The sequence below is a fragment of the Phocoena phocoena genome, chromosome 4 (genome assembly GCF_963924675.1).
Source record: "Phocoena phocoena chromosome 4, mPhoPho1.1, whole genome shotgun sequence".
NCBI classification, from domain to species: domain Eukaryota; kingdom Metazoa; phylum Chordata; class Mammalia; order Artiodactyla; family Phocoenidae; genus Phocoena; species Phocoena phocoena.
In genome coordinates this window covers 56,437,688-56,459,786 of record NC_089222.1, presented here as the reverse complement: position 1 = coordinate 56,459,786, position 22,099 = coordinate 56,437,688, and positions in this window count along the sequence as shown.

Below are 22,099 nucleotides of genomic sequence, written 5' to 3'. Positions count from 1 at the left end.
CTCCCTGGCTTTATCTTAAAGGCAGAAGCTGCCACCACCTGTATCTCTGTTCATAAAGTGAAGGGGGGGAAGGGGGATTGTGTGTCTAGAGTAAGGTAATGCAGCACCCTGCTGAAGTACCCTAATTGTTTCTTCCTCTTTGTCGTTGTGATTAATTTGATTATAACTTGAACTTCTCTATTCTCTAGCATGTCCTTGGAAAGACTTTGGTGTCTTACATGTGGTTTCATCCTTTTTTCCTCTTTTAATCCAGTCTTTCTACTTTCTGTCCCCCTAAAATTCTTTAAAATTTATGATTATCGAGTGACGTCTTTTCTTGTTCTACAACAGTTGCTATCATTTCATTTTAATTTATATCTTTTTCCTGCCATTTCAATGGGACCTTGGGATGGAGGAAAGAGAGATGGATACGTTTATTCAGTCCACTGCCTTGTACTGTAATTGACTAATTTATGACTGATTTTTAAAAGGTAGATAAGTTCTTAAACACATCTCTCTCTTAATGTGCATGACTTTTGTGCCTTAGAAGATTTACTAAATCATCTTTTTCCCCCAGTAATAAAGGACATTTTAATTTTCAGTTTAAGTCACAATGTTCATTGCTGTTCTTTGGGCATATGGCCTCTTGTAGAAGAAAACATGCATAACCATAGTGACATTGCTGGCCATCACCTTCTGAATGCTTGTGTGTGTGTGTGTGTGTGTGTGTGTGTGTGTGTGTGTGTATAAGGTTATACATGTGAGTGAAGTCATCATCTTTTTTAAAGAAACAATATAAATTGGAGAATATCCAGTTACTCATGAAAATGGTCAGAAAACTGATAAAATTATGTTGTTACCTCTAGTGAAGCATAGCAAAGCAGGGAACCATTTTTGAGAATGATTTAGTAGAAGTCTAGGGGAAGAGAGTAAAAGAATAACTAGAACATTTTTGTTCTTTGCCATCTTGTATGGATGTGCAGTGTAGTTTAGCGTACACTTTGCTGGAGGGGAAAAATATGGTACTTGTGTCCCAAATACTACCTTTTCACTTAACACCTTGTAACCCTCCCCCACCCTCCCCTTTTTTTGGTAGTGTCTAGGATATTGGGTGACGGATTTTACTGCCCAAATGTTTTTAAACATCAGGCTTTTGATGAAAAATTGAGAAGATGTGTCAGTGCATACAACTGTAATAAGGACAATGCTCATGTCCATGGCTTTCAGAATTTTTTGGTCTGTGGTCCACAGTAAGACATACATTTACATTGCTGCCTTGTATGTGTGTGTAACATTGGAATTAGAGTTTCATTAAACACTATTTACCCTTGATGTGATGTACTCATATTGTCTATTTCATTAACAAAAAGAGTATGACCCATTAACTTTATTTCATGATCTAATGGTTGTGACCTGCAGTTTGATAAACCCCTGATTTAGATCCTGGTCTGTAGGAATAGTGAGAAAATGGAGGGATTTGGATTCAGGTAAACCTAGGGGGTTCTAGCTTAATGGTTTTGGGTAATTTCCTTCTTTGAATCCGTCTTTGAAACTGTAAAGGGGAATAATAGTATCTTGTTATGTTGATTGTGAGAATTAGAAAAAAATGCAAAGTGCCAGCAGTGCTAGGAATGATGTAGTTAATAATTGGAAGGTTTATTATTCTTTATTTTTATTGCATGCCATCTATCTTATTAAGTAGGCACTGAGATTCAAACGTTCTTGCTCTTAGGGAGTTAGGTAACATTTTATTGATATAGAGACCTAACCGTCCTACAGAGTGAGAAGGATGTTCTCTGGTGGCGCACTGGTTAAGAATCCGCCTGCCAATGCAGAGGACACGGGTTCGAGCCCTGGTCTGGGAGGATCCCACGTACCGTGGAATAACTAAGCCCGTGTGCCACAACTACTGAGCTTGCGCTCTAGAGCCCGCGAACCACAACTACTGAAGCCCGCGTGCCTAGAGCCCGTGCTCTGCAATAAGAGAAGCCACTGCAGTGAGAAGCCTGTGCACTGCAACAAAGAGTAGCCCCCGCTCGCCACAACTAGAGAAAGCCTGCACGCAGCAACGGGGACTCAATGCAGCCAAAAATAAATGAATAAATAAATAAGCAAACCTTTTTTAAAAAAAAGAGGTATAGTAAACTAAAGGAGGAAGTCAATGTTGGGAAATTACAGGCATGCCTCCCTACCCACCACCCCCGCTTTTCCCCCAAGGAACAGGGTCTCTCAAATTAGTTCCAGGTAAATGGGGTTTTTTTACTTCAAGGATACATAAGGGAGGTAAGGAAAAACAGTTGTTTTAAAGCTGCAAAGCCAGGCGTTTCAGAGACTTGCAGTGCTGTTTTGACCATAATGGAGTGTTTTCATTTTCTGACTTCATGGATAATTGGCACATCTTCTAGAATATAATAGTCTTAGGGACTGAATTCTCATGTTTCCCTACAGTAGCAGCAACCCTGGGCCTCCAAGTCCAGTATCCTACCATTATGACTCAGTTTTGTCTCCCACTAGATCAGCTTCTCCTCTACTGTTCTTTATGATTTCTGCTGTGGTGTGACTTCGGACCTTTGTCACACTCTTGGTTTCTTGACTCCTGTTTTTTTTTTTTTTTTTTTTTTTTTTTGGTTGTAAGCAACAGAAATAGATTTTAGGTAATTGAAGCAAAAAGGAGGAAAGGTATGTGGTAGTTGAATGAAGCAACGAAAAACTGAAGAGCAAGAGATCTAGGTCATAGGAATCAATGAGCTGGCTTGGCAGTAATTAGTGATCTGCAATTATTTTCTATGTAGTTTTTCTCTCTTCACATTCAGAGATCTAGGAGAGAATCTGATTTACCTAGCCTGAGTGATTTCCATTCTTTGGCCAGGGGAGAAGAAGACACGCTGAATGAAAATCCAACCAAGACTCCGTGTAGTAGAAGCTGTATTGTGTTTTAAAAGCAAAATTGGAGTGGTGTTCCAGAAGGAGACTGGACGTTGGCAGTCAAAAACAACAGATGTCCAATACAGTGTTACTGTGTGTGTGTGTTTGTGGAGGGGTATATATATATATATATATATATATATATATATTATTCAGCCTCCGGAGAGATGTGTCCGGTTCTTAATCATTATCCTGTATAGAGTATGTTTACTGGGCATGCTGTGTGGTTTGAAAAAATGAACAGAACTTTGGGAAGGTAGGTGACTTGGCCTTAGGGCATATATTTTGAAGCTGTGTGATACGAGAGGAGAGAGAATAAGCAAGATAATGTCATCCCTGGGATTGCAGATTCATTTATTTTAAGCTGTCAAATTATATGATCATATTTACCTTTTAGAAAGTTTACTCAGGAGGCCTTGTAAAGGTTGGAGTGAGGGCGAAGGGCTGTTTAAACAGATAGAGGTAGCAAGACCAGTGAGAAAGGTGTCTGGTTAGTTGAAATGCACATTTATAAGGCCCTCTGTGATCTGATTTAATTTTCCACCATTTATCCTTTGCTTACCACTGTCTAGCCATACTTTTGCTCAAATCAAACTTGTTCTTACCTCAGAACCTGTACACTTTATTGGAATTCTCCCACCTTTGGTTAGCACTTGCTTGGATTCAGCTTATATTTCCCTTCCTCCTCTCCTGGCTATAGTCTCTAATCTCAACACCTCTTATGGCATTTCGCTATCAGATTATTGTTTTATTTTTTTCATCACAGTTATTACATTCTGTTTCTTTCTTTCTTTCTTTTTTTTTTTTAACCTGTTCGGCTAATAGTGGCAGTTAGTCAAGGTTTGATTGCTAAAGAAGACTCAAGGGACCTGAAATGATAGTGCTAATCTGTGGTTTATTGCTGAAAAAGGATGTAGTACAGCAACTGCATTGGAGTAAGGTTACGCATCACAACCACAGCTTGCCTCACAGTAGTGGACCTGAAGAGGCTGAGTGTGAACTGCAAGTGTCCTGCCTCTGTAGGATCATACCGGACATGCTTTCTCTCTCAGCTCAGGATCACTGAGGTGTGCATGAAATACCCAGCAGCCAGGGAGCCCATAGTGGAGTCTTAGCTGGGACTTGTTATGTCCTGCTGGCAACAAAGGCGTGCCTGTGCTATGTAACCCCAATGGCAGAGCTCTCTGGAGGTCTCACCAAAACCAGGTGTAAACCATCAGTCTCACTGTTAACAATAAACATTGCTGACCAGCTGGTACAAACAGTCCAAAGCTCATTGGACCCATAGTTTCAAATCAGCTCTATTAATCAGTATGTTTTATGCTTTGACCAGGCATGGGTGCCATATAAGAGACTTATCTGAGGAATATACTCAGGCCAGTTCCAGGCCTGCTGGAATTAACCCTCGGAATGCTTTTTGTTTATATGTTTACTTATCTTTCTCTTCCACTAGAATATAAAGGCCAGTAGAGCAGGAATCTGTGTTGGAAAATGTCAGTGATTTCTTTCAAGTGTTTAAGATTTGACAGTGGATATTCAGAATGACCAAAAGTATCTTTTCCATTTAGTTTTTTTTTTTTTTTTGTCCTTAAACTTTTAAATTTGGGACCTTAGTGTTTTGGCAAGGACCAGGCACTTTATGCAGGATTGAGGTCAGGAAGCAATGAGTGATAAGAAGGAATGGGTATAGAAGTGAGTGTGATTGTCTTCCCCTTCTGTTATTCCTTCATCTTTCCCTAGCCACGCCCTTAAGTGTCTTCATGTCTAGGCAAATAAGGTAGTTTCCCTTTTTTGTTTGTTGCTATGTGTCTTAGAGAGTTAGATACAAAAAATTTGAACTGTCTTCTATGAAAAGAATTACAGCATATTTACAGGCAGGGGAGGCAATAATAAATAGGTGCTTTTTTTTTTTTGGAATGCCTTTTATTCACCAGACATTGTACCAAGGTTTGTTGTTTGATTTTTTTAAAAACATTCATTATCTCTAATCTTTACGAGAATACTACAACATGGGTAGTAATATCCCTATTTTATAAGGCTCAAAAGTTAAGTACTATGCTCAAGGCTGTTCTTAGTAATTACTTGGCAGAGATAGATTTCTAGATCATTGGGGCTCCAAAACCAGAGTTCTTCTCATTGTATGATGTAGTAGGAAGTAGAAGATGGCAAGAACGTTATAGTGAATACTCACTACCATAACCTTTCAACATATGCTGGGAATATAGATTTTAAAAAATTCAAAGTTCTGCCCCTTACAGCTTGCTGATTCCATATTAAACATAATTTCTGGGGGGCTCTATCATCTGTTTCTGTTTCTTTTTATAGTTACGTATTTAGAACTGTCTCATCTATCTTATTTGGATTCATGTCAGGTATGTTGAGGTTGGACCTCCCTGATTTGCTAAGTTCTCTTTATCATATTCTCTGAAACTTAGTTTCCCATTGCTATTGTATCACTGACCTCGCAATAAGCTACAGTAATTTGATTTCCCAGTACATCTAAATCCAAAATATTGTGGCCTTTTCTTTTTAAAACATTTCTAGATAGTCTTTTCTCTGAGAAGTGATGACTAATTGTTTTAATCTAGACTCTGATAATCTCTTTATGGGTTCCTGTTTTTGCTTCCCTTTCGGGTAATTATTTTTTAGCTTCATCGTTCTGAACATGTAAATATTTTATACACGGCTCAAAGTTTAAAATTTACAAAAGTATATACATGGCAAGATCTTCCCTCAACCACTTGGTTCTCCCTGGAGCAGCCAGCATTATTTTCTTATACGTCTTTCCAGAGATGATGTTATATACAAACAAATAATATGCTTTCTCTCAACTTTCTTTCCCCTGAAATATTGTGTATTATACACACTGTTTTGCCTTTTTTCCCCCTTCCTCTTTTTTGCCTAACAGTATATCCTGGTGATCAGGACCTTATCAGTACCTGAGGAGTTTCTTCATTCTCTTTTCTTGACTGAATAATATTTCAGTATTACCAAGCCCCTGTTGATGGACAATAGGTTGTTTCATTTCTTTTGCTAATTCTGCAGTGAGTAACTTTGTACATAGGTTATTTTGCATATATGCAAGCATATTTTGAATGATAAATTCTCCACAGTGGGATTTTAGTGTCAAAGGATATGTGCATTTTTTCCCCCCCGGTACGCGGGCCTCTCACTGTTGCGGCCTCTCCCGTTGCGGAGCACAGGCTCCGGACGCGCAGGCTCAGCGGCCATGGCTCACGGGCCCAGCCGCTCCGCGGCATGTGGGATCTTCCCGGACTGGGGCACGAACCCGCGTCCCCTGCATCGGCAGGTGGACTCTCAACCACTGCGCCACCAGGGAAGCCCGGATATGTGCATTTTTAAGTTTCACTGCCACATTGTCTTCATGGAGGTTGTAGTAGTGGACACTCCTACCAGCATTGTTTACGTGTAAAGCTACAAAAGTGTTATAGCCCTTTTTATCTTTACCAAACTGGTAACTGAATAGTACTGTCTTGTATTTTTTTTTAAGACATGCTTCTTATTATAAAATACATAATAAAAGGACACAAAATATAGCTTGCTGAATTTCACAAATTGGGCACACTCATGTAATCACTAACCCCAGTCATTGCTCCATCTCCAGCCTCTGGAAAGGTAAACATTATCCTGACTTATATTATTAATTCATTATTTTCATACTTCATTTAAATCATACAGTATGTGTACTTATTTATGGTTTGCTCAGCATTGTATCTGAGGTTTAACCAGGTTGTATCAGAAGTTCTTGGTGAACTCTTAATTACATTTCTCTTACAAGAAGAGAATCTTTTCGTGTTTCAAGCTTTAAATTTTTACGAGCATCTTTTCATGTTTCAGGCTTTAAAGTTTTTATTTTCTGTAAGCTATTTATTTCCTGTATCCTGAATGGAGGATCATTTTCTTATGGATGACTTTATATGTAAAGGAAGTTAATTCTTTATCTGGGATATGAGTTGTAACTGTTTCCTTCAGTTAGTCATGCCTTTTGATTTTGCATATGATGGTTTCTATGTGAAGATTTTTAAAAATTATGTAACTGAATTAATTTTCGTTGCCATTAAACTTTTCCCCCCATAATATTCCTTACTTGTTTTCTTCAGTAAGCCTACTCACGGTCATTTGAACATCACAGAACTTTTATTAAGCCACATCTTAATATTAATAAAAATGAAAGTGCAATAAGGAAATGAAAAGTGATAACTCTGAAAGTGATATTTGAATCAGATATAAGTGGAGTTACTGAAGAATAGAATGTTGGCACTGTTCAGGAGACTCTAGATTTGCAGCCAGAGGAACTTAATGAAAGCAAGCTTATGTATAAATGAGGAAAGTGGTTGTGCTGAAATGGGTGATGTCCAGAGGAAGGGATGCTGGCAAAAACTCACACTGATGGGACTCTTTTCACATTGAAAGTGCAAGGGATAAAATGTTAGAAGCTGGTCACAATTTAGAAAGGAATATGACAATTACCCAAGATTTATAAAAGATGCTCCCTCTGTACTGTAAGTTATACCATTAGATGAGACAAGTGCTGTTCAAACTACTGGATAAGTTTATTTATAAGCAAATAAAGCACTTTAGTTCACAGTGGTTCTCATTTCTTAAATTACAGTGTACAAAATGAATATTAGTTTTACTATATTTTTATCTTCTTACACATTTATAACTGACAGTTTTTACTCTTTTGACAGTTTTTAAGGTCATGGAACAATTTCCCCCATTAAGTTTACTTGGCTTGGTTTCATCTAACATGGTCATTTTTATGGTCCCACACCACTGTACAAAATGAGGACTGCCTGTGTGTGGTTTTTTAAAAAATTATTCATTTATTTATTTTTGGCTGCGTTGGGTCTTCGTTGCTGCGCGCAGCCGTTCTCTAGTTGCGGAGAGTGGGGGCTACTTCTCGTTGCGGTGAGCGGGCTTCTCACTGCGGTGGCTTTTTTTTTTTTAAAATAAATTTATTTATTTATTTTTGGCTGCATCGGGTCTTCGTTGCTGCACGTGGGCTTTCTTTAGTTGCGGTGAGCAGGGGCTGCTCTTCATTGCAGTGCGCGGGCTTCTCATTGCAGTGGCTTCTCTTGTTGTGGTGCATGGGATCTAGGCGGGCGGGCTTCAGCAGTTGTGGCACATGGGCTCAGTAGTTGTGGCTCACAGGCTCTAGAGCGCAGGCTCAGTAGTCGTGGCGCACGGGCTTAGTTGCTCTGCGGCATGTGGGATCTTCCCGGACCAGGGCTCAAACCCGTGTACCCTGCGTCGGCAGGCGGATTCTTAACCACTGTGCCACCAGGGAATCCTCTTCTGTGTGTGTTTAAACAATGCTTCTTCCTCTCCCTCTAAAACTCCTTAAATTGACCTGATATTTTTCAGAAAGTGATCCCTTCATTGTCTGTTCTGACCTGGGAGTCCATCATAGATTAAATAGGATTCCAAATACGGTATGTTTGTTTTTCTTGCACTTAGGACTTGAGTTGTTGAAGCTGCTCTGGATTGCATTTCTTCCCTAAATTGCCAAATGTAGATACTAACAGCCTTATGCACTTATATGAAGAAGAGTATGTGAGATCATGAAAGATACAGTGGTTTTGTGTATTTCTTGAGCACCTGTCATTTACTAGGTTCTGTGTTAGTTATTGGGGTATGAATAAAATTCGGTTCTCTTTTTTTCTTGAAGGAACTCATAGTCTACTAAAGTTGGGCAAACAGATGGAGGATAATATAATGGAGTTAATATAGAAAGGTAGGAGAATTATAGTTCATGATACTAAAAATTCAGATAACAGAACATTATAAAAGTGTTGCTGAATTCTTTGCTGTTTTCTGTGTTGTTCTCTGATGTTGGAGATACCACAAGAACGATTCTTGTTTGCAAGGAAATTGGTGGGAACTGTGTATACAAGTTGAGTCTCTTTATATAGGTTGGGTGGCAGCATACCTAGTATATGCCGTAACTGATGTATTTTTGATATAAATAATATAGAAATACTTGTACTTGGACAGCAGGTACATACTGATTGTAATCTGTCTTTGGCATATTAATCTTGAAAGCAAATATCCTGATTTTGGATTGTTCATGCATTTTATGAGCAGAGTAGGTTAATTGACCAACTCGAGGGTTATATTGTAAGTTTCTGTTGGAGCTAGGTTTTGAGCCTCCGGTCCAGTGTTCTTATTCCTACTCTTGTGCCTAAATTGTTAAGTATTATAATTTAGCATTATGTATAGTCATTTGAAAAGTGTTTGGTTTTCAATTCCTTACTCTGTAAAAGCTTGACCTACTATGCCTTCCTTTTTTTCCAGAGATGAAATCAAAGATATTGATTGTGATTATTTACTGAACACATTTTTATTCAGTATTTTTGGAGAGCCTGTGCTAAGAACTGAGGGATATGAAAATGTCTAGCTGTTGGCTACCATGAATTTTAGTTTAATAGATGACATAAGTCTTGAATACAAATAGCTAAACCAAATAATATAATACAGACTGGCAGTCATTATCTTATGGGTGGTACAAGTGAGGACTTGGGTTCAAAGGAGTAAGCAGTTATTTACAGCCAGGGGAATCAAAGACTTCATGGATGCAGAGTAGCTGATCAAAGACTTGAAAGATACTTCATGGGCATGTTAATAGAAGCAAGTACCAATTGTTTGGTAAATGATGTTTGACAAATGATCATCGGATCATAAATATTACCAATTTTTGTTCTCAGTAGAATATTGTTAATATGATTCAGGATCATTTAGTATAGTAGGTCTCAAAGTATGGTCCCTGGCAGCATCAACATCTTTTGATAACATGTTAGAAATGTAAATCCTTGGTCCCATCCTAGACCTAGCAGAAAGTTGGGGGTGAGGAAGGGGGAACCAGCAGTCTGTGCTTTAACAGTATTTTCTTGTTTTGAGAGAACCAGGCATTTATAGTCCATTATTATCTTTGGAAAAAATGCAGCATCTGTATCAGCTTTATTTGATAGAACTTACTTTTTTGTACATGATCTTCCTCTAGAAGCTATTAATGATGATTAATCACCCATTCTGTAACTTTGATTAAAAGTCATTGCTCTCCACGGACTTCCCTGGTGGCTCAGTGGAAGAATCCACCTGCCAGTGCAGGGGATACGGGTGCAAGCCCTGGTCCGGGAAGATCCCACATGCTGCGAAGCAACTAAGCCTGTGTGCCACAACTACTGAGCCTGTGGTCTAGAGCCCGCGAGCCACAACTACTGAGCCTGTGTCCCACAACTACTGAAGCCTGCACACTGCACGCTTAGAGCCTGTGCTCTGCAACAAGAGAAGCCACCGCCATGAGAAGCCCGTGCACCGCAAGGAAGAGTAGCCCCCGCTCGCCACAACTAGAGAAAGCCTGTGCACAGCAACGAAGACCCAACGCAGCCAAAATTAGATAAATAAATAGATTAAAAAAAAGAGTCATTGCTCTTCAACTTATTTGATTATAAAATCTCTGTCACTTTGAAGGGTAATTCTTTTTTTCCTAAAAATTTGAAAATCTAGAAATTGAATAAGTTAGCTGTTTTAATTGTCTGTCAGTGGTAAGTATAAAGAAAATTGCTAGCACATCTCAGCACATCAAGATATACTGGCTGCTTTATTCCCATCTAGAATTTAAAAATGAGTTATTGTAGTCATTGGTAAAACATATAGAAACATGGCCTGATAAAAGTTTTTCATTTTTATGAAATCTTTTAATGACACATGTCAATTTTACACTAAATAATTTTTTGAAATTTTCAAATGAAATGGTAATAATTGAGGAACTGCCAGAATTTTCTAAAGTGGCTGCATTTTACATTCCCACCAGCAGTGTATGAGGGTTACTGTTTCTCCACATCCTCAGTAACCATTATTGTTTTTTTGTTGATGTTGATACGCATCCTAGTGGGTGTAAAGTGGTATCTCATTGTGATTTTGATTTGCATTTCCGTGATGGCTAATGATGTTGAACATATTAGCCATTTGTATACCTTTGGTGGAATATCTATTCAGATACTTTGCCTGTTTTTAATTTAAATTGGGTTGCTCGCCTTTTTATTATTGAGTTGTAATATTTCTTTACATATTCTAGACACAAGTCCCTAATCATTTGTTTTGCAAAAGTTACCTTCCATTCTGTGGGCTGTCTTTTCACTTTTCTTAATTGTGTCCTTTGAAGCAAAAAAGTTTTAAATTTTCTTGATGGCAGTTAATCTTTTTTTTTTTCCTTTTGTTGCTTGTGCTTTAGGTGTCATACATAAGAAACCATTGCTTAAATCCAGAGTCACTTAGGTTCTGATCCATTTTTAACTAATCTTTTATATGGTATGAAGTAGGGTTTCAACTTCATTCTTTTGCATGTAGATGTTCAGTTGTCCCAGCACTCATTTGTTACAATGACAGATTTTTATGAATTAAAAAAAATTTTTTTATTTTATATTGGAGTATAGTTGATTAACAATGTTGTTAGTTTCAGGTGTACAGCAGAGTGATTCAGTTATACATATACATGTATCTATTCTTATTCAAATTCTTTTCCCATTTAGGTTATTACAGAATATTGAGATTTTTGTGAATTTTTATCTATACTTCCTAGATCTTATTAGCAGTTGAAGAGATTTTTACTATTCCCACCCTGTTGTCTAAAATAAGAATAATTTTACTAAATATTAAAGAAAAAATGCTGTGAATAAAAGCACTGCGTTCCATCTTAGGAGTCATATTTTTAGAAGGGCACAAACTGGAGCAGCTTTTGTAATTGCTATGTCACAGTTTTTTAAAATGGGAATTAACAACGTTTGGCAATGAGACTGAGAGAACGTCCTTCCATTCAGTACTTAAAGATTTTCATTTGGAGCAGAGTTAAGATTGTTTTATGTAGCTTTACAGGCCCTAAATAGAAGTTACAGGTAGATACATTTGAATGCTAGAGAGGAAAGAACTTTGAAACAATGAGATCTGTCTAATAACTTAGTAAAATGGACACCCAGGAGCTCAAGCAGAGGTTGAGTCATTTTGTCATTAAATTGACGGAATGGATTTCTGAAGCACGGAACAAAGGTTGTTGAAGGGTTTCCATTTTTCTATTCTACTTTGCTTTCATATTTGTGAAGGGTTTTTCTCTTCAGGGTTCATCCTCTTCCAGACTTCTGTCAAATAGCAAAATGAGAGTGAGTTAAAATAGGAGGTTAATGTTTTGAAGGATTAAATGACGGAAGCACTGTACTCCAGTTTTTGATTGGCTGATATTATGCATTATCCTGAAAACTGGTCTCCTTCTTCTGCTAAATCTTTTCATTTCTGGCTTCTCTAATCCTGTTGGAAAACGCAGTGAACAGTGGGGATGAGGCACTGTAGCAAGAGGGAAAAATTGGTGAGAACTAAAAATTAAAGCATTAGTCTAACATCACATCTGTGAATGGTTGTGATTTGTCAACTGTTGATTGAAGGAAGTTTGCACGGATTTCAGGAAACTGTAGATTGTGATAGTGTAAATGGAATTTCACTGTTACCTTTTCGGGAAAGTCTAAAAGCTCCCTTTCCTGATTCAGGAATTTATGCTATTATTTTGTAAATGATCCATTAGAAGAGAGTATAGTTAAAAGGAGAACATGTACTGGTACCTATTGTACTTTTGTGATAGGTGTATTTGAATCCTATGTTTTAAGGTGTGGAAGAAACCTGATTGTTATATAAGCTGATTGACGCAAATGAATTTAAATACCTGGCTTTTAGGCAGAATGATTTAAGGACTTTTTAGTGATAAAACTCTCAAACTGTGTTACTCAAAATAGAATTAGGAACTTGAAAAAATTAGGTGTCTTTATTTCTTTGAAGTGAGATTTTTGGAAGGGTTTTTAAAATAGGGGAAAACTTTTGAGCTTAGCCTGTTCCGTGTTTTAAACATTTATCTTGTTTGCTCATTTTATAGGCTTTTCCTTATTTGAAAGACTATGCCAAAATCTCATTTTGAGCACAGCGTGGATCTTGGTTGGTAACAATTGGCTTAAAATAAAAGCTTTCTTTCTGTGATGTTGGTACATGTATGCCTCAATGCAAAGTAAAGATTTTATATGACTATTTAAGACTTAAATTAAAAATTTTTGTTAATTGTGTATTCTTTTATGCTTAAGAAAGTAAGAATACTGTTTTTAATGTATATGAGTTTTCTCCTGAACTACTCACACATTAAAAAAAAAAAAACCTGTTAAAGTATACTGTCAAGATTTTCATTTCCTTTGCCTGCTTTTGAATGGACCACCTAAAGGTTCCTATTGTTCACAGGTCTCTCTCTGTGACCCCACCAGAAGTTAGTAAAAGCCTTCACTTTTTCTCAGTTAATAGATATAAAACATATGTGTGCAATACAGGATAGAATGTGGAGGAAGTATTACACAGCGTGATGTTTTCCTGTGGTTGCCTTTTGCTTAGCCCTATTAGCTACGTTTATTAGAGAGGGATTCACTGTATTAAAGAGTACCCTGCATTCAAGTAGAATTAGCTGTATTGCAATTTGAGAAACACTGTTGGAGTTGGAAGATGAAGACATTGTGGATGCTAATTATTTGGTATTTGCAAAAGAGCTTGAAAAGACTGATACCTGACCACCAGTTTTTTCTGCATGTATGTGATCTGTGCTTTGATTCAAACTACCACCACTTATTTAAAGAGCCTGTTGCTCTTTGCAACAGCCTATTTAGCTCTGTTAGACAGGAGCCATTGATCCAAAAGCTCTGCTTTTCCTCAAACTTGACTGTAATAGCGATATGAAAGCTAGCCCAGCAAAATTGAATTTCCAACCATGCGGCTTCACTGTTGGTGGACTTGTAGTATTTTAGGTTCTGACATTTCAGGTCAGAGGTCATGTCTTCTTCAAGTGCACAAGAGTTCAAATTAGAATGTATAGAGCCAAATTTGACATCAGTGTTAGAGGCTGATCTCATGATAATATTAAGGGATTTGGATTAGTACTTAGAAGTTTTCAAGGGATATGCTGAACTTTTTGATGTTCTTCTCTCCATTCTGTCATCTCACCTCTTCTTTTACCCCAACTTGGAGTGATACTCTTATCTACAGTTGTAGGTGCTTTGACACAAGCTTACAGTGTTCACCACGTGTCTTGTATAGCAGTTATGTCTTCACGTGTCTTATTTTAGAGGAGGAAATTTTTGAATTGTTGTATACCCTGTATCACCTAATAGAATCTACTTAATAGACACAATATTGCAGAATAAGTAAATTTGACAGTAGTGCTCAGAAGCAGAATTTTGGTGAATATGTCAACATTGTATAGATATATTGTAATTTACGTATATCTTCTCTTAGTAGAATAAAAGTTCGCTTATTAACAGTACTGTAGTTTTTCAACACGCTTCGTGGTTTTGACTTCACATTGATTAATTAGGATGCTGGAATTAGCCTCATTTCTTCATCTGTGGGATAGGGGATAGGGTGGTTCTTGTAATTACTTCAAACCCTATCTTATTCTAGGTTTTTAGTAATCTGTGCTTCTTAATTAGTTGCAACTTCCATTGATTTTACTTCTTTAGCTAAGAAAAACCTTGCAAAATCTAAAAGTAGTCCCATATGAAGGACTCTGTACCAAAACCAGGCTTGCCTTCCTTACACCTCACAGAAACAGGTTCAATGAGGTTGTGGTTTCCTCTCCCATGTGCCAAAGAGAGACTTGAGTTCAGAGCCAATGATGAAAGGTGCTACATCATCCTGTTAGGCCATGAAATTTATGTGAATCACCAGATAAGACCCTTTTTATCAAGGAGTTTAGAATTTAAAGAGAAAATTAATGCATCAGATTGTGACGTTTTTCTGGAGGAGGTAGGCTGTAGAAGGGAAGGAAGAGATTGACATATGGGAAGATTTCTCAGTGAAGGGCTTTGTTTTTAAACTTTTATTATGAAAAATGTCAAAATACATGAGAATAATGGCCAATCTTTTGCATCTGTATCAGGGATCAGCAAACTAAGGCCTGCTTTTTGTAAATAAAGTTTTGTTGGAACATAACCAAGTCCATTTGTTTTTATTATTGTTTGTAGGCTGTCTTTGTGTTCCAATGGCAGCATTGAGTAGTTGCGACAGAGACTATGGCCTCCAAAGCCTAAAATATGTGTTATTTGATCCTTCACAGAAAATGTTTGAATATGCCTACCCATTCCTCTCTCAATAATATCTTTTTTCAACATTTCTGTAAATTTGAACTGTCGCATACCTTCCAAATAGATTTGCCAGGTTTGGACATTTTTGCACATTTGCTTTATATTATTATTCATCATCTCTTTTATCATTTCTGTTTATCTCATTATTCTTATTTTAGCTGAGCCATTTGAGAATAAGTCCTAAATATCATGATTTTTTACCTTTCAATACTTGTGTGTATCTCTTTTTTTAAAAAATAAACAAATTTATATATTTATTTATATATTTAATTTATGGCTGCGTTGGGTCTTCGTTGCTGCGCCGGCTTTCTCTAGTTGCGGGGACTGGGAGCTACTCTCGGTTGTAGTGTGCAGCCTTCTCATTGCAGTGGTTTCTTTTGTTGTAGAGCACGTGCTCTAGGCACACGGGCTTCAGTAGTTGTGGCACACGGGCCCAGTAGTTGTGGCATGCAGGCTCACTAGTTATAGCGCATGGGCGTAGTTGCTCCACGGCATGTGGGATCCTCCTGGACCAGGCCTGAAACCTGTGTCCCCTGCATTGGCAGGCGGATTCTTAACCACTGCGCCAGCAGGGAAACCCTTGTGTGTATCTCTTAAGAACAAGGACATTCTCTTGTTATAAGTAACCTCAATGCGGTGATCTAATTTAGGGATATTGATGCAGTATTCATACAATACTATTATTTAATGTATTTCATATTCAAATTTTGCTAATTGTCCCAATGATCTTGCTAACCATTGTTTTGCCCTGATGTAGGATCCAATCCAAGAGCACACATTGACTAATCTTTAATCTGGCCTCAGGCTTTCTTTGTGTCTTACTACATTGACATGACAGTTTTGAAGAATGTTCCTCAGTTTGAGTTTGCTTCCTCAGGAACAGGATCAGATTATGTTAACTGTAGTTTTAAAGAAAAGGATGGAACCCTATAACAAGAAAAAGCTATAGATTATAATTGCAGGAATTCTGGACCAAAAATCAAGAATGAGCCTGAGTTCTAGTTACAAAGAAAGTTGCTTATCCATTGTGTGTGTGTGTGTGTCTGTGTCTGTGTGTGTGTGGTGAGAAGGAAGAAAAAAAGAATTGAAGTATACTATATTTGAAGAGCATATACTTTGGAGGTGGTGACATAGTTCTTAATAGCAGCTGTTTGTGGAGTAACTATTATGAATAATTGTTTGAACATAAGCAAATTACTTAACATCTTAGGGCCATTTGTAAAATGTGGCAAATATATTCCTGCCTTTAGTTGTTCTGGGGAGTAAATGAGATAACACATGCAAAGTAAAAAGGTGCTACATTGTGTGATACTGATTTAAATATAGTAGGTTTGGAAAAGAGGGAAATTAATATGAGTTAGAGCTGTCAAAAAGAAACTTGAATAGAGAAGATTGCACTTGAACTGTGATCTGAAGGATGGGTTGACTTTGGATAAAATATCGTGGAGAATCCATTGGAAATTTTTAAGGGTAAAGCAATATGGTCAGATTAGTGTGGGAAATAAGATTAGAGTGATCAGATTGCAAGAACAGATAAACCTTGATATTTTTAAAAAATTAATCTATCTATTTTCGGCTTCGTTGGGTCTTCGTTGCCACGTGTGGGTTTTCTCTGGTTGCGTTGAGCGGGGGCTACTCTGTTGCGGTGAGCAGGCTTCTCATTGCGGTGGCTTCTCTTTTTGCGGAGCACAGGCTCTAGGCACATGGGCTTCAGTAGTTGCAGCATGTGGGCTCAGTAGTTGTGACTCGCCGTCTCTACAGTGCAGGCTCAGTAGTCGTGGCGCACGGGCTTACTTCCTCCGCGGCATGTGGGATCTTCCCGGACCAGGGCTTGAACCCGTGTCCCCTGCATTGGCAGGCAGATTCTTAACCACTGCGCCACCAGGTGAGTCCAAACCTTGAATTTTGAGTATGAAGATCTGGATTATATTCCAGCCTTCGTCATTGACTAGTTGTTTGAATTGGGGTAAATTACTTAAGCTCTCTGGACTGTATTTTCCAGCCCTATAACATGACTTGTAAATTGCCAGAGTTCTGCAGAGAGGAGAAACATCACTGGTAGGTTAGAGTATTAAGGAAAGATTCTTAGCAGGAAGGAATTGAGCTTAGTCTCAAAAAATGGTTAGGCTCTGGATAGAATGTGAAGGAAAGGGAAAGCCATTAGAATAAGCATACTAAATTAAAGAAGGCACCATTGAAATTAAACCTACTCTATCACAGGTTAAGAAGGGATGCATGTTGGACAGTAATGAGAAACTAAGCTTCAATTCTAGGCTCTATAAGTGGGATCTTTATGATTAGGTATAGCATTTAGAGTTGTGGAGTAGGAGAATGGCCCTCTTGGTTATTTGGATAAAGTTTGGTGAGACACGTATTGCAATATAACTAGATTCACTTTATGCGGCATTTTGGAATGATGGTTTGCGGATAGTTTGATAAGGGAGCCTAAGGGCTTTTTGTTGGAGAGGAGGATACCTCAACTCTCTTCTTCCAGGAATTAGGTGTTAGAGATACCAAGATTTAGTGGAAGGAAAGGGCAACGACAGCACTGCAAATAAAATGACCTTGAAGAAAATGCGTGACATTGAAATATAGGCCTAAGGAGTTTTTGGAGTGTTTCTGCGTATCAGTTGATTTTGGAGCTTCTGTTGATCTTGCAGGAACAATGAATGGTTTTGGAGGTATAGCCGATTAACAATGTTGTGATAGTTTCAGGTGCACAGCAAAGGTTTTCGTCCATATGTATACATGTATCCATTCTCCCGCAAACTCCCCTCCCATCCAGGCTGCCACATAACATTGAGCAACGCTCCCTGTGTTATACAGTAGGTCCTTGTTGGTTATCTGTTTTAAAAACAGCAGTGTGGACGTGTGGATCCCAGTCCCCGTATATTATAGTGTACTCATTTTGTGTGTATGTTCTCTTCTGCTAGAATATAAACTGCAGGGAGTTTTCTTTACTGCTCTGTACTTATCATTTGAAATGATGCCTGGCATATAGTAGGCACTCAATACATAGTAATCAAATGAATGAAGAAATATGGTATTTCACAGCATAATATGTAATTAATCCTAATAGTAATTATGAATTAAGCCCCCAAAATGAGAATTCACAAAAGGATTCTTTTAAAGTTTCCCTAAAGTCTTTCTACTCACTCCCTTTCTTGTTCCCCCTTTGTTTATGGGCTTTGCTTTGGTCAGTGAAAGGGGAATATGACAGGTCACATTTTAATTTTGTCTAGGAATCCCGTTATGCCTTTGGATAAAAATATGTTGACCAGGTTTTTAGCCTTAATTGGAAAGGACACTTAACATCCTTTAATAGAATAAAGCCAGCAATTTAAAAGTTTATATTATACTAATGATCATCTAAAATTTAAAACATATTTGGTAAAACTCCATACTAAAGATTTTCTACCTAAAAATTATATTAAATCTCGTTAAATTACCAGTGATCGGGGTGTGCAAAAGGCAAGAGTAGTTAATGTTTGTTATTTGCATAAAGGAAGTTTTATTTCCTGTCTTTGGATGACCTAGAAAATCAGAAATTTCAGTGCTTTAAAAAAAAAAAATACCGTGGAAGTAATGAATGCATGTAATAAAATAAAAAATAAAAGGGGGAGAGGACTTCTTTACTCGCGCTATCCTCAGGAGACAACGATGTTAAGAACTTTTGTTTTGGTTCTTTTGGTGGTTGCCATTATTCATTCATTCATATTTTTTGCGGTACGCGGGCCTCTCACTGTTGTGGCCTCTCCCATTGCGGAGCACAGGCTCCGGACGCGCAGGCTCAGCGGCCATGGCTCACGGGACCAGACGCTCTGCGGCATGTGGGATCTTCCTGGACCAGGGCATGAACCCGCGTCCCCTGCGTCGGCAGGCTGACTCTCAACCACTGCGCCACCAGGGAAACCCCTATACATTTATTTTTGTCTTTCTTGATCTGTGACCTAAAGATGCAATTTATTGTCTTCAACTTTTAAATGAAATGTCCTTGATAACATCGTAGTGAAATGTGTTCTTTGAATAATGCCTTGGGGAGAGAAAGTTGTTGTAGATTGACATAAAGAGAACATGAGAATGTACAATAATAAGAGGTTTATCAGGCAGGAGAAATATTGGGAACTGTCGAGGAAAAACATTACTGAGGTTTTCTTTCCTCACACACACAATACTTCTGACACTGCTGATCACCAAACGTGTGGTAGTTTTTTCCACACCAGTTCTCTGCAACACCAGCTGAGTGTCCTACAATTCATTTCAGTTCTGACACTGTGTACCTGGAGTTAGCATCATCTCACAAGTTAAGGGGTCAGTCCCACAGACTGCCCCCATTTCAGATGCCAGACACAAGTCCTAGGTTGTTGCTTCTGACGAACTGGCTATAAATTGGGGTTCCCATGACCCCCTTCCTGGGTTTGATAATTTGCTAGAATGGCTCATAGAACTTAGGAAACCACTTACTGACGTTTACTGGTGTATTATGAAAGGATTTGACAGAGGATACAGATGAACATCCAGATGGAAGAGATGCATAGGGCAAGGTATGGGGGAAGAGGTGAAGAGCTTCCATGCCCTCTACAGGTGCACCACCTTCCTAGTACCTTCATGCATTCAGCAGTCCAGTAGCTCTCTGAATCCCATCCTTTTGAGGATTTTATGGAGGCTTCATCATGCAGGCATGGTCAGTCCTTAACTCAGTCACCAGTCTCTTTCCCCTTGCTGGAGGATAACGGGGTGGAGTGGAAAGCTCCAAGCTTCTAATCATGGCTTGGCCTTTTTCGTGACCAGCCCCATCCTGAAGTTATCTGGGAGCTCACTTTCTCCTCATTAGAACAAAAGACATTCCTATCACCCAGCAAATTCCCAGGAATTTAGGACCTCTGTCAGAAATCAAGATCTAACATCAAATATTAGAACGAAAGATATTCCCAGTGCTCTTATCATTAGGAAATTACAAGGATTTTAGGAGTTCTATGCCAGGAACTGAGAGCAGATATATGTATATATTTTTTTCTATTATTTCACAGTATCAAATGGATCAAATGAGCTGTAAGGTCATTCTAGATATACTTTGAACGAAAGTCTGGTGTTTCTCTGTGTTCTCCTTGTATACTTAATGTCAGTCTAGGAATACGTATCTGGATGTAATTGGACTTGAGGGAGATGCAGTGTCTGCCAAGTCATTCTTTATGCACAGAATTCCTTGGGGACCTGGGAGTTTGAAGCAGTTGTAGAAGTTTACTTTTGCATGTGTCGTATGGTTATAACTAGCCTGTTCTTTAACCCTTTACAATGTAAAGTCCATGGTGCTTAAATAGGCTCTGAATAAATGTTGAAGGACATTGAGAGTTTGAAGAGATAAGTGATTTTGAAAGAATAGATGTTTTATATTGGCTTGGAATGGAAAAAGTTTCTTAGAGTGTGGCTGAACGGTAGTCATGGCCTGAGTATTCATCATGTCCTGAATTTCTGACCGAGAACAATGGATAAAGGAAGTGAGGAAATGAAAAAAAAAAAGGTCAAAATTTATATACCTTTAAGAGATGTATAAAAGGCCATTGGTCCTAGATGACTTATTATTTTAAAATTTATTTTATTGAAGTATAGTTGATTACAATGTTTTGTTTATTTCTGCTATATAGCAAAGTAGACTTTGTTTCCTACCTTGCATGGTCTAAAAAAGCAAATTGATGGGGTCATAATGTTCAGTGGTTCTTGGTTGACATTCATCTTATACTAGCGAACCCATTCTGCTCTTCAGTACTGCTTTTCTGTCCTTTGAACGAAATAGCCAGTTTTGCTCTATATTTCTCCCAATCATTGACACGGAAATCAAGCAGAATTTATTAAAGCTGGACTCCAAGTGGGATTTGCTGACTTCTTTCAATTCAGAAAATTAGTCTCTTACTAGTGGCATTCGAAGTTAGAGTGAATCATACTGTTAAAATCATTATTACTATACTAGAGAAGATGCATATTAATGGAATTTATAGAGCGCATTAAATTGGCCAGGGTAGCAGACATCAGAAAAACTGAGAGCTTACACTGCCTGTAGGGAACTTCCTGGAATGGGAAACTACAAGTTATTTCCTATTCATGTTTGTAAATTATTATTGATGTTATATCTAGAAAGAAAATAATTTTAGACTTCACAGATATTCAGTAATCTGTATGACATTCAAAAACAAAATAAAGGCACTATTTTTTTTTTGTGTGCGGTACGTGGGCCTCTCACTGTCGCGGCCTCTCCCGTTGCGGAGCACAGACTCCGGACGCGCAGGTTCAGCAGCCGTGGCTCACGGGCCCAGCCGCTCCGCAGCATGTGGGATCTTGCCGGACCGGGGCACGAACCCGTGTCCCCTGCATCGGCAGGCGGACTCCCAACCACTGCGCCAACCAGGGAAGCCCAAAGGTACTATTTTAAAATACTGTTTAATTATGGAGAAGGCTTAGTGGAAGCCTTATTAAACTTACCCATTATTTGCTATCACTGAAAGTTGCAATTCCCTGGAATTAAGTGTTGCTGTTTTAGGTAGTAGCCTCATTGCTTCTTAGCTACTGTTCGGAAGCCAGGGAGCAGGAATTTCTTTAAAATGTGGACATTTGATTAATCCAGTACCCACTGTAGATAATTGATAGTGATGTTAATTAAAAATGGGTATTATTTCTTAGGGGCCAAAATCTTGACCACCCCTGCTTCCTTGTTTGATAATCCTCGTTTTTTTCCTCTCATTTTATATCCAATATTTAATCCAGAAGTGATACCCCATTTTCAGAATGCCAATAGCAGTCTGTTTAAAAAAAAAAAAAAAAAAGAGTTCCATTTTTGTTTTTATAAAATAAACTGTGCATAGCATTCATGAAAGCACGACGTTTTCTGCATATTTAGATTGAGTGTATTAACTGATAGTTTATTCCAGCAAATATCTTCTATTAAAGGACAACTCAGAGTGTTTCATCACACACAAAATCTAGTAAAATAACAGTACTGTCATTAATTAAGTGCTTTT